Source organism: Schistocerca piceifrons, chromosome 5, assembly GCF_021461385.2.
Source record: "Schistocerca piceifrons isolate TAMUIC-IGC-003096 chromosome 5, iqSchPice1.1, whole genome shotgun sequence".
NCBI lineage: Eukaryota > Metazoa > Arthropoda > Insecta > Orthoptera > Acrididae > Schistocerca > Schistocerca piceifrons.
Window position 1 is genome coordinate 436,569,216 of NC_060142.1, and position 10,804 is coordinate 436,580,019.

Below are 10,804 nucleotides of genomic sequence, written 5' to 3' on the forward strand. Positions count from 1 at the left end.
CCTGTTACATGAGATTCATGAGTTAACATCATGTATAACAAGAGAGTAGAAGCTTTTGAAATGTGATGTTACGGAAGAACGCTGAAGATCTGTTGGACAGTTCTAGTAACGGGTAAAGAGTTAATGAATTGAGACGTGGAGAAAGATTTATTGTATAGCTTGATTAAGGGGTGAGTGAGATAGAATACGAGGCATCAGGGATTGATTAATTTAATAATGGAAGGAAATGAGGGGGTAAAAAGTTATAGATAAAGACCAAGCGCCAAAGTGGGCTTGTTAATGTGGAATGCAAGTGCTGCCACATTTTTCAGTGCGCCAGAACTTCCTGAAGACTGGTCATTGCTCGGAGAACCGAACTGCTATTGAGGAAGCTGTACGTGTGGCTACTTTTCGGATAAATGCTGTGTCAGTAGATTACAACCTATGCCCTGAGTACGGTTCTGTAATGAAGCTTTCCATTCTTGCAAATAAAAGTAAGAGCTGTGCTTAAATTTTGATAAAAATATGCAATGCATGAATTAGCTAAATGGAAATTGGGTGTAGTTACTCGACTTGTTTACAAATGTTACTTTTGTTTGCAAATGTTTACAGGCTAAAAAAATATGACTTTCGTTGCAAAAAGTCTGGAATCATTTTAACTATAGTCAAGATAGAAATTTTGATTTCATGGTCGGCAGTTGGGAAGTATCTCTCCTTTTTGGCAGATAAAAGTGAGAGGTATATGTAAATTTTGACAAAAATATGTAATGCACGAATAAAGCTGTACTTCAGGAAAGACACATCCCATATGCGATCTGGTTAATAATATGACATACATTGGGATAAATTAAAATTTTCTACTGCACTGAATCATCGTCATTCAAATAACTATGCCATCTGTAGCATTACTTATATGTAGGAGAGTTATTCGGTTGCGTATAACTGGTACGAGGTGAGGAGAATACGAGGTGAGGTGAATTTGTTTGCGCAGCTGAACGCCAACTGTGGCCCCAACACCCACGGTGTGCCACTACCGGTCCATCATAGCGCCCGGTGTGGTCTTGCGCAGGTACGAAGGCGATTAGGACAGCCACAAACGGGAAAAATCACAAATGCAGGAAATTTAGACTGCAATTGCTCTCTTAACTGAAGAACAGGCGATGCACGAGGAATTCAGACAGTCTGAAACAAGGATTCTTACAACTCTTAAAAATTCTGTAATAAGTCACAGTTACATAACAAAGCAAATCCGAATACATCGGGCGGTCTCAGAAAAATCAGGTGCATCCAGTAAATCAATAATATTTTCAATATCTTAAAGCAATAGAAGTCAATATTTTACACCGAATAAATATTTTCACAATGAATTTTAGGATTAACAACTTTTTAAATGCTGCATGGAATTTCAGCAAACAAACCTATAACCATCATCTTTGAAAGGTATGTATCTGTAACTGTTTTATTTATTGATTTATTATGTTTTTATATCTTTTTCACCATGCAAATGTTTGTCAAAACATCGTATCCTTCACAATAACATAGCAACTGAATGCTTCATGAGGACCTCATATCTTACCACAGTTGTGTACTTATTTAAGGAATATGTTACTATTTTGCCAGTAACTTTATTTAAAAGTTGAGTACAACTGACATTAAAAGACCGTAGTTATGTAAAATTGGTCAGTCTCATGTGTTAACTGACACGACTGTCGAAAAGAATGCGAAAAGATGCCACTATGAAGCAGACATAAATAATTGTTTTAATAATTTTTAATGTCATTTTTCTGTCAGTTAACGCGAGAACACTTGCCCAAGCTTATTTATTCATAACCAAACATTCATTATATTTATTGCGAATTGTCTGAGTGTGGCCGAATGTTTATAACATTTATTTATTTAAATTTGTTCAAATACGTTACTTTAGGGCGGAAAGTGGTCAAGTTGAATCAAAATCATGTCTGTAAAACATGAGAACGATGTATTTTTGTAGGGGATGGCCTTCAGTCAATAAGAGTTAGACAGTGGCGTAACTTTGCTGGAGTCAAGTGCAGACAGACAGTGTTTAAGTGGTGCACTCAAGGGAGCGATTCTAGATACTTTTGTATTAGTTCTGGAGGAAGGGAAACCTGCCTGTTAGAACGTGTAACATTCGGTCATGTGGGTGACTGATTCTGGGTGGTGAACGGTTGCTACAGTACCTAAACTTTTGACGGGGCTCCAAATTTCGCGAGGACTGGAAGTGCCCCGTTTCAGAACTTTTATCTTTTCCCGCTTGGTTTGCGGAATTGAGAATAGACAGTGCGAGTTATCTCTCGTGTGATATTATGTAAATTGTGATACTGAACTCTGAATCATTTTAAGCTAATGAATATTACGTGCATTGTGATCACGAAATGGACTTAGTTTTTTGCGTGTCTTCGATGACTATTTAGTTTGGGAATTTTGCTACCATTCTCGTAATGCTCTCAACTCAACTTTACTGCATTTCGTTAAGTTATTTAATAATAACTGGTTATTGTAGGACCACTTTCCGTATATATGAGATTTACTTTTTTGAGTAAGCATTCAGCGGAATTCTCTGATGATGTCTACATAAATTACTGACGTTAGAATAGTGTCCCTTTTATTATTGCGTCATTTGTGTCTTATTTAATATTTATGTCTATTTTGTTAATTAGCAATTCTTGCCATTGCCTAGACTATTTGACTACAGGATCACAGCTACAGGTTATTAATTCCACCGAGTTAGCTGCTGAGTATGAAAGGACACAGGTGTGGCTCGGTCCCTCGACATTATCGGGCTAATCATTTCAAATAGTGCCATGCGTAGCCCAATTACCTAAGATGCGGGCAACGTCAGGTAAAGTCGCAGTTGGTTTGCTTGTAGGGAAACTACTCAGCAGAATATCTTTTAGGGAACATCGCACATCATGATCTTTTGATGTATCAGACCCTGGTGGCTATTGAACATCATCATTGTTTGAAGGCCTCTTGGCAGTGAAAATACTATACAGACATCCACGTAACATTACTTCGGACATCATAAAAATAGATCTGCAGGTTCGACTTATGGACAATACAATCCTTAGACAATGCGACGTGATAAGTGTTCGGTCGTTCTGCCTTCAATGTGTGTACAATTTCCTGACACATCTACCTGAAACATATGAGATTAATGTGGTAATAATAAGGCTTCTACCATAATTGCAGACACAAATAATTATGGGTAAAATGATTGTTACTCAATAAATCAGATAGGACACAGAACTAACAACACGTTCCTCCTAATAAGCAGAGATCTAAAACGTAGGTAAGAGACCAGAACAGGGTGTCTTAGCTTTCTAATGCGACGTTTGCTTCTCGGAAAAATATTCACGTAATACAGATGTTGCTTAAAACGCCTTATGCATACTGTCTATGAGTACAATTAACATCTATTTTTCAGTCTTTGATGTATTTTGGGATATAAGAGTTCCTTAAAGATCGATGGTTTCTTCGTAAAAGTAATGAAAAAACATCTTTTTATATGATACTCTTCAGCCATTGGCTCCTACACGGGCCCATACCATTACACCAACCAATTATAAAGTCCAGCATAAATGTAAAAAACTGAAAGTGATGTGTTTTTTATTCACTCTTCTATTTATGGAAGTGTATCAGTCTAGTTTTCATAATTCCTACTGCCTGAAGGTTTCTTTGCAGTTTTGCATGTTATCGCCAAGCGTGAAACAAAGCCTTACCAGTTCACGTATTTAAAATAAATAATATACTTTTGCTGAAATAAGGTTGTCCCTGTGTGTGACCTATACTATTTCATTTTTTCCTGTTTCTGGACTTTCACCGTCAGATCACAGTATTCGGACAACTATCAATGGAGTCTTTGCCTTTATGACGGTTTGAACTCGGCTGATGTCTGTGAAGGAATGGCGGCCCATTCTTTCTGAAGAGTCGAATCCAGAGAAGGTAATTAGACTGGACGTGGGATCTGGAGCGAAGTCGACGTTCTAACTTATCTCGAAGGTGTTCCATCGCGTACGGGTCGTAACCATGGGCAGGGTAGTCCATTTTAGGAACGTTATTGCCTACAAACCATTGCACCAGAGATATTGCTTTACAATAGGGTGCATTTCCGTGCTAGTACAAACAATCTTCGTCTCTTAACTGTTCCTCTACTGTATGCAGTACACAAATCTGCAAAATCTGTTGAATATCATTCCGCATTTAGAGTTCTCTTCAGCACAGTAAGGGGACCACACCCTGACTATGAAACATACCCCCATACCGTTACACACAACCTTCTCCGTACTTGGCTGAAGGCACTACACATGATGGCAGTTAACGTTCTCCAGCTGTTTTTCAAACACAAACCGTCGGATTGTCGAAGGATGTAGCATGATTCATCAATCCAAACCACTCGTTACCAGTTATCCGCCATACGGTGGTGTCGCTATTCACCATCTCAAGTGTCATTTCGCACTGGCTATGAAATGTGTAGGCAACGGCCTTGCTGCAGTGGATACACCAGTTCCCGTCAGATCACCGAAGTTAAGCGCTGACGGGCGAGGCCGGCTCTTGGATGGGTGACCATCCGGGCTACCATGTGCTGTTGCCATTTTTCGGGGTGCACTCAGCCTCGACCGAACAGTAGCGGCTCCGGTAAAAGAAAACCACCGTAACGACTGGGAGAGCGGTGTGCTGACCACACGCCCCTCCTATCTGCCTCCTCAGTTGAGGATGACACGGCGGTCGGATGGTCCCGATGGGCCACTTGTGGCCTGAAGGCTGAGTGCTTTATGGAATGTGTAGCTTCTGAGGAGTTGCCCGACCACTGTAGGCCTTGAGTTTTAAGTTCTCAGCTGTGTACATGAACATTTGACACTCGCGCTCCTCAATGTTTGACGGTCCATGTCACTCAGTAGACGATGTTTGGTCTTGGGTTTGCTAGTCAGTAGTGAGTAACAGGCTCGGACTTTGGGGCCGAAAGGAAGCGTGCTCTGATGGCTGAGACTATTAAGGATACCGCTCAAGTAAAGTGGGAAATGCAGGTTCGAGTCTTGTTCCAGCACAAAATGCCACCTGTTAGCGTGGATACATTTCAGTGCCCAGCTGCAGCTAACGTCATGAAAACCTTCGGAAGAATATAAAGAAGTTGGAACACCACGAAGACGATATACAACGAACGTCAAGTTGGCGTGAAGTACTATGGTATGCTAATGATTAGTATAGCGTGAGTGTACTAAATAGGAAGCAGCAATGCCGTCCACATTGTGTACACAAGGAAAGATTAACAGCGCGGTGCTCATTCAGAAACAGCATTTGAATGTCGGTTGTTATTCTTCATGTAAGAGGAAGACATCTGTATCAGCTCGTGCCGGAATCTGACAGGTCGGGATCGTGGCCCACCGACAGTGATTTAGCGTTCCACATACAGCAACTCACGCTGGTTGAGATCCCAAGATTATCGGGCGAATTTTGTATCGAGGGGGTGAAGAAGGCTGCTCCCAACGGAGTTAAGTACCTCAATGGCCGCACGTGACATGCGTATGAGGGCACAGACATGTAATACAGAGATAAAACAGTCAAATGCCGCACGAAATATAATTTGATAAATGGTTTTGTGCGTCCGTATGCAAAACACAACCTAAGTAAAATGTAGACCCATTAATAACTTCCTTTGATCTATAGCGTACAAATCTAAAGGTTCTTATGTATGAATGATACAGGCATAATTAATACTCGGTCAAGTCAGGAATTCAATAATGTTAAAATCAGGAACAGCTAGTGACGTATCGTTAATAGACATGATATGCCTTCGTCGAACGATGTTAAGATTTAGAAGATCTCATTTTTTTATTGCCCCGCTGTATTTTCAGGCCAGTTGCTTGGTAGGTTAAGAATATAACGATAGTAAACAGGATAAATACAAACTTCCTGGCAGATTGAAACTGTGTGCCGGACCGAGACTCGAACTCGGGACCTTTGCCTTTTGCGGGTACGTGCTCTACCAACTGAGCTACCCAAGCACGACTCACGCCCCTTGCTCACAGCTTTACTTCCGCCAGTACCTCGTCTCCTACCTTCCAAACTTTACAGAATCTCTCCTGCGAACTATGCAGGCACACAGTTTTAATCTGCCAGGAATTTTCATATCAGCGCACACTCCGCTGCAGAGTGAAAATCTCATTCAGGATAAATACATTTCCACGTTTCGGTTTGAAGGAACTTCCCCCATCACCTAGCAATTTATAGTTGAACACTGGACCAAGAAAGGGTTGCAAACGACTGGTAAAAATCCCGTTTTCAAAAAGAATCGTCCGACAGACGTACTTAATTACAGGTCCATGTTTTCGAAGTCAATCTGTTGAGTAATTACGAAGCACTTTTATGCTCTCATATTATGACCCGTTTACGGAACGAATATCTGATCAATAAAAGTCAAGGTGGATGCGGCGGAGATTTTGCGAAATCAACACACTTTTCATCATTAACATCTAAAACACCATAGCTCAGGACGCACTAGTTGATGCGGTGTCCCTTTCCATCCTGAAGCATTCGACGCACTTCCCTCCCGTCATTTTGTGAACAAAATAATGGATTACTAAATACTGGACGTGCCTTCTGACTGGAGTCAGAATTTCCTGACAGATCAACACGGCGACTTTAACGAGGCGACATCGTCAGATATAAAAGTAACTTCTGGTGGCTCACAGGTGAATGTTATAGCACAGTTACTGTTCATGATATCCATACAAATTATGAAAATGTGTGTTGTATGTATGATACACAACGTTCCCTTAACCACCGGACCGATTTCAGCCAAACTTGGTACACATATTATTTATTGTCTGGAAAGAATCGCTGTGGGACAAGAACCACCCACATACCAAAGGGCTGGGAATGAAAAAGCAGCGTTGCTCAAGACGCGAGAATACCAAAATTTTGGTCATCCACTATTTGAGAATGCGAACACTTTGAGACTGGCAACAAACTTTATATATAATTTCAAACCTTTAAGAAACTTTTTCTCGATGACGACGCCCACAAAATGATGAAAGAAAAAAAAAGTTTATCGCTTAAATATTTTCGCCCTTCATGCAGTAAAACTGCCACATGAAGCATGATGTTTTAAGTTTTACTTCTTTACTACTAACTGTATTCGAGACACGTTACGTAGCCTGTATTCACATATACCACTGAATCTAACACAAAAATTACACCATTATACAACATATACTTCAGGAAATATGACATCATAAACACTATATGCGTTAAAACTGCCGCATCTTGCAAGATATATACATTAATTACTTCGTTGCTATTAAATATTTTCACAGCACATTTCGCAGATAATATCGACAAATGCCGCTGAAAATATCTAGAAAAATATATCATTGTGCGACACATAGTTCAGGAGATACATCATGAACACTGACGTGCAACACAAACTGTCGCATCGTGTATGACGTTTTAATTTGTTTCTTCTTTACAACTAAATACATTCACAACGCATTTAGCAGACAGTAGGCACTTATACCACTGGATGTACCTGCAGAAATATATCATTTTACTGCACATAGCTCAGAAGATATGACGTTATAAAATGTTCATCTGCGTGAAAATGAAACTGCAGAGCGTAATTCGCTAGACAAACAGGTGAAAGATGTACCCAAATACATTTGAAATACGTTAAATATGTGTGAAATATATTTGACATTCGCGTAAGCGAGCAACACCTCGAATAAAAACCTTTTCCTAAACACTTGCAACGATTTCGATTAGACATGTTACACATATTAGTTTAAATGTGGAAAGAAATGGTGTAGGGGTAAGAACCACCAACTTCATGTCGTTGAGAGAGAAGGGAGGACGAGGAGATGGACAGACAGCGGGAGGGAAGGAGAAGATAGGCACAGATAGGAGGAGGGGGAGGAGATGGATAGAATAAAGGGAGGGAAAAGTGGTCAAGGAGAGTGGAGAGGATAAGAGGGACAGAGAAAGGAAAGAGAAGGGGACAGATAGATGGAAGAAGGAGGGGGCAGAGATAGGCAGGGAGATGGGAGAAGAGGAGATGAACAGACAGAGGGAGAGCAGGAAATGAACAGAGAAAGGGAACAGGAGGAGAAGAAGAGAGAGTGAGGAGAGGACAAGGTGGACAGAGAGAGGCGAATGAGGAGATTGACAAAGAGAGGGGAAGGAGGACGTGGAATTAGGAGGCGGAGGAGATGTGCAGAGGAGAAGTAGAAGGTGAAAAAGGGAGGAGGGTGAGATTGATAGAGAGAGGAGGAAGGAGGTGATGGACTAATAGAAGACTGGAATAAATACATACCCGGTCAATGCTGGGTTCATCCATGGAAGAAGTGGCATTCAAACGTTTGTTCAATCTACTCTCAAGTAGCGCTCACCAGTCCGGGGACAACACGGTAACATTAATAGAATAGGTAAAAAAAATACAAAGAAGACACTCCTGGCTCACCATTTATCAAGCACTATAACATAGCGATGGTGCTGATTAAATTCCAGGGACAGATTCTGCAGCAGGAGTGCTGAGCATTGCAGAGAGGTTTAGGTACCTAATGTAATAATTCTCGGAATCTATATTCGAAGAAGAGTCAGCCAACATATTTACTCCTGAGACATACATGTCACCAATTGACCACAATATCAGCGAAATTCGAGTTCGTACGCAATCAAATCGGCAGTAGTTCTTCCGCGAGTGGGAGAGGATTTGGGATAACAGATAATAGTATCAGAAGTATCCTCTACCACACACTGAGGAATATAGCGCTAGACATCACCATTGTAATATAACCATAAATTTACGTCCCTGTATGTCTTTAATTCTACTTCTTATTTTGTCTTATCTGAAGCCCACCGCAGGCGGTGTGGTAACAACCAGGTACCGAATATGTGTTAAGTGCTTCCAGCGGTTTACGATCTACATACAGGTCACGCTGCCCAAATTACGGGCCGTTACCCCTTTGATTCTGACCATGTTTATGAGGTGCTTAATTCAAATCCCCAGACGACGCTGGATTACTTCCTGATGCAAGGCGATAAGTTATAGCTTGTTCCTCGCGTTGTACTTTTTTAATGTCATACTTTCCCAGGCAAGAATTATTTTCAGACTGTCGGCTACCAGCTTGAAGAATACGAACGTGCGTCTACCTACGTGCGACCACAAACTCTTTCAGTTACAGTTTAAGACAGTAAAGTCCAAAATATAGGAAGAGACAAATTGTTGCTATTATTTTTCATCGTACCAGTGTGAAAAACGAGCACCAATTAACGGAGTATAAGGCAGTGTTGGAGCTTTTGCTTACCTTTGTTTAACCCCAATGGTAAAGAAGCAGTGAAGAACCTGAAAGAATCGATTCTTCAGAACAGGACTGAAAGTCCATAACAATGATGGAAATGAAAGGAAAAGTCTGAGAATGGGAATAAAAGTACAAGGGAAACGATTCCGTTATTAAGACCTGCAGGCCAAAAAGCTCTTCTGGATACAAGAAGGAAGATATAATAAAAAGTCTGTTTAATGAAATGAAGAAGCAACTAATTATACGATATAGGGGAAGCAGAGATGAAAACGACAAAAAGTAGCAGAACGTAGAGTGGCTTTCTAAGCATCAAAACTGGAAAAGAGACAGCAGAAGAATTGAAAGAATTTTATTATAGGAGTGGCAAGATACTTGGAGATGTCTGATACTATAGGAGACTTAAAAGCGAAGGCTATATCAAGACTATGCAACACGTCAAACATGCGACGAATGAGTGTAAAGAATAGTGTATAGGTATCAAAGTAGAGAAGATGCCTAAGTTTGCGGATGACATATCTGTGAGAGCCCCAGGCGAAAGAAACCTACAAAGAATCTTAGAAGATCCGCAATACTAAGACATAAATACAGAACAGAAAATATAATGAAAAGCAGGGCACGACTCGTGTTCTCCAAGGAATCACAGGAAGCAAACATTAAAATTAGAGGAAATAAAAATCATTAAAATCACTGAAACATTTAAACGGAAAAAGCAAAGAAGATATAAGATTGAGAATCAGAAAAGCAAAAAGTAACGTTTATAAATAAAATAAAAATACTTTGCTCCTCATCAACGGGAATGCTGAAGTGAGGGAAAAATGATTAAAAGATTCATTTGGAGCATTGTACTTTCCTGCTGTTAAACGTGAATGATAAGGAAAAATAAAATTAAATCCCTTGAAGCGTTTGATGTATGATACTGGAGACACCTCTCAAAAAATAAGCATATAAAACCTCCAAAAAGGAAGTCTTTCAGAGTAATGACGAAGAAATGACTTCTAAGAAATCATTTGAACGAAAACGACAAGTATTAATAGACAACATAATAAGCCATGAATAGTTCCCTGTAAATATGTTGGGTGATGTATACACGGAAAGAAAGTCAAAGGAATATCCAGAATGACATTTGTAAAACAAGTCATAAATGATGCATGAGTCAATAATTATGCAGAAATGAAGGACTTCGCTTGTAGCAGATCCAGTTATTGTGGCTGCGAATACGTGCGTTGTCCAAGGCACGACAGTGGCTTGCTGCAGCGACAGACCCCCCACGGCGAAATGCGCTGCCTGCTCTCTCAGGCATGCGACGAAGCGACCGAATTTCGTCCGCAGTCGCCGCTGTTTCCCAAGGCGCGACCCATCGCGCAGCCGCGGCACCAGCGGGTAGTCGGCAACGGGACAGAGAGAAGCGCGGCCGAATTGAATCTGACTTTGAACTACTTAGATATTTTGCTACAATATGCAGAAGATGACACGGTAATGTAATCGTGGCTCCTTAACTTGATGAAGAAGAA

The 10,804-nt window shown here is 40.6% G+C and overlaps 1 pseudogene; it reads left to right on the forward strand.

Moving 5' to 3' along the window:
* The first annotated feature begins 4,473 nt into the window (after positions 1 to 4,473).
* On the forward strand, positions 4,474 to 4,591 carry LOC124799561 (annotated as a pseudogene).
* Positions 4,592 to 10,804: the final 6,213 nt, after the last annotated feature.